General features: G+C 45.3%; 1 protein-coding gene across 1 annotated transcript in view; it reads right to left on the bottom strand.

Moving 5' to 3' along the window:
- The window catches only part of GRIA3 (glutamate ionotropic receptor AMPA type subunit 3), a 217,223-nt gene that overhangs the window by 113,155 nt on the left and 101,173 nt on the right, over positions 1 to 2,895 (bottom strand). The window lies entirely within an intron of this gene.

Below are 2,895 nucleotides of genomic sequence, written 5' to 3'. Positions count from 1 at the left end.
CTTTCCCTAAGGCAGCTTATGCAGGAGCTCCGAGATACTGATTTGTATTCCTTGTCTCGTAGAATTTAGCCTGTGTTTATTGACCCCCCTTTTTATTTTCACAATGTTTAGACCATAGGACATTTCCAATTACTTCCTATTTAGAAGGGCATCAATTCAGGAAGTGTAGGTCACCTACTCGAGTTCTCACACCATGGGTGCCAAAGGAATGTATCATTTCCGGCACAGACACTTCCTAGCGGGCTAGGATTCTGTCTAAATAATTCATGTATAAAAGCTCTTAATCCAATCATTTATTTACAGTTTGGGGTTTCTTATCTGGACCCTGGAAGCTCAGAGGTTCTTTACATACACACACATGGACACACACACACCCAAGCTGGAACAGCTTCATTGTTTGATTTATCTTTATATATATATATATATATATATATATATAAATAGTGCTCTGTGGCAAACTGCCCCCTCCCTCCCCCCCTGCTTTTGAGACTGGCAATCCTTTTAACACATGCAAGAGCTTTGAGTGATGGCAGTTGCTATTCTGAGCTCAAATCTTAGATTTCACTGTCAGGATATATATGATTCTAAACAACATGGGCTACAGTCTAACCTCACTTACAGTGGAGAAAATCTGCTATGATTCCAGTTCAGTCCAGGGAGTTAGTGATGGGCAGGATCTGATTTCTGCTCTTTTGCTAGATACTGCATTAAGACTATTACAACTTTGCAGGAGTCTCCTCCCCCTGTTCCCCTCCCCCAATCAAAATGTCTGCACTCTAGCTACTTAAAGCTCATTGATTATTAATGTTCTTCCTTTGTATGGATGCACTTCACTAGCTTGTGAAAGGTGGTGACAATTAATACATGCTCCGGTTGAGAATCTTTGTTGGCATCCCCTCTCCCCTGAGACCATTAAAAGAAAGACATTTACATAAGTATAGCACAATGAACTCAGTCTTCCTTAACATCATATTTTACAAAGATGGCTGTGATGTCTCAGACAGTGTTATGATTCCAGTGCATGCAGGTGGAAGATCTATGGCAAAGATACTCAATCAGTTACCAATGAAGAATTTTCATTTCAAACTCATAAATACAATTAATGGCAATATATCAAAGCTTTGTATGTAAAGATTTGGATTTTTTTTAAACATTTGATTCTACTGAATAATGAATATCTACACCTCTCTGTTTCACTTCATTAACAGATGAATCTTGTGTTTGCTCAGAACAAAGAAAAACAGTCCATGATTTTAGAAGGTTTTCACTCAAAAAATGTTCAAATAGGTTTCTGTAGTTCATAAGCACTCTGACTCCATTTGGGAACCTGCACATCTTGCATTGGTCTGTCTTTTTGCAAACTCATATACTCCCTCCCCATGTATATGCCAGATGCAATGCATTAAAAATGAATACAATGAGAATTACACATTTTATTACAGTCTTCCATTAACACCATACTCTGGGTTCTGCGTTTCCTGGTGTCAGCTGAAGTTCTTATTGAAGCTGAGTCATATTTGGCTCCATCAAAACCAGGAAATCTTACATGAAACATCTTTAATTCTCACCTAATTGTATGGATCTGTGGGTGTAGGTGTGATTGTCCAGTAGTTGCCATTTCAAAGCAGAAAAAGGAGTGGGAGGTTATTCACGAACTTTTTTCTCACCTGAAGATATAGCTACCTTTACTCAGCCTGAAAGAATTCCACGGATTCCACCAGCGGTCTATCCTCTGCATATCGCTCCTCCTGGCCTTTGCAAACCCCTTTACCTTCCACCACTTTCTCCCCGTCTGATCTCTTCTCTCTACTCTTCCCACAACAGTTCTCCTTGCTGTGTCAGCTGCGTGTGTTCTCTCTTGTCTTACCGAGAGGTCTGTCATTTACTTCTCCTGCCCCAGCTAACTGGAAAATGATGTGCCTTCCTCCTAACTAATTCCCCACGGTTCTATATAAATAAAGTGCATTAACTAGAGGTGTGAGAAGCAGGCCCTATTTGATTCGGATTTGGCCTGAATCAGGGACAGTGATTCGATTCGTTGATTGGGATCACTGTTTGTAACAGGGGGCGCTCTTGGGGCCGGTTCGATGTTGGCCCACCCACCTATTCCTGGGCTAACTGCCCACCTCAATCTCCTGCCACGCCTTGTTTCATAATTGGTTCTTATTAGGCAGGAAGCAGCCCATTCTTGCCCTGATGCCAGGGGGCGCTATCTGCGGCTCCGTTCTTCCCCTACACCACAGCCCAAGCCTTGCAGATGGCATCAAGGTGACACAATGCTCCTGGCCTACAGCCGGACCAAGCCTAGCTCTCATTGTCAGGCCTCAGACACACACACATTCATACTGCCTTCCTCTCACTAGGGCCTCTCATGCTTCACCCCCTCTCACAGGGTCTCTTTCACACATTGACAACTTATACTGCCTTGCTCCCTCTCAGAGTGGGCCCCTTTGACCATAGGCTTTATCTAGTGCATACCTTGGGTGGCAGACATACCGTCTTTTGGGCCTCTCCCATAGCCCTCACCAGGGTAGTGGCCAGCCAGTTACCTGACCGGGGCCAAGCTTGCCTTGGCCCCTTCCAGGGCAACCCTGTACAAACTCACGCACACAAACCAAGCTCCCAGCCCTCTGGTTTCCCCTCACTGGGGCTCCACATCTGTCCCCTCACTGGGGCTACAGGGCTTCCCTCCCCAGTGGGGGCTCAGGTGGCCGTAGCCATGCCCGGCCCCAACTGCTAGCCACAGTGATATGGGGGCCAGGGGTTATTGAGGTACCCTGACCCACCTTCCACCCAGTGGAAACTGGTCTGGTATTTTCCTGGAGGCTCCCATGCCACTGGGAGCCCCACCAGACCACCTACTCCCGTTAGGGGTTAGTTTTAGGACCCAAAGCC

This window comes from Alligator sinensis, unplaced genomic scaffold (genome assembly GCF_000455745.1).
Source record: "Alligator sinensis unplaced genomic scaffold, ASM45574v1 scaffold157_1, whole genome shotgun sequence".
NCBI classification, from domain to species: domain Eukaryota; kingdom Metazoa; phylum Chordata; order Crocodylia; family Alligatoridae; genus Alligator; species Alligator sinensis.
Note: the sequence above shows the minus strand (reverse complement) of the source record. Positions and strands in the feature narration are given on the sequence as shown.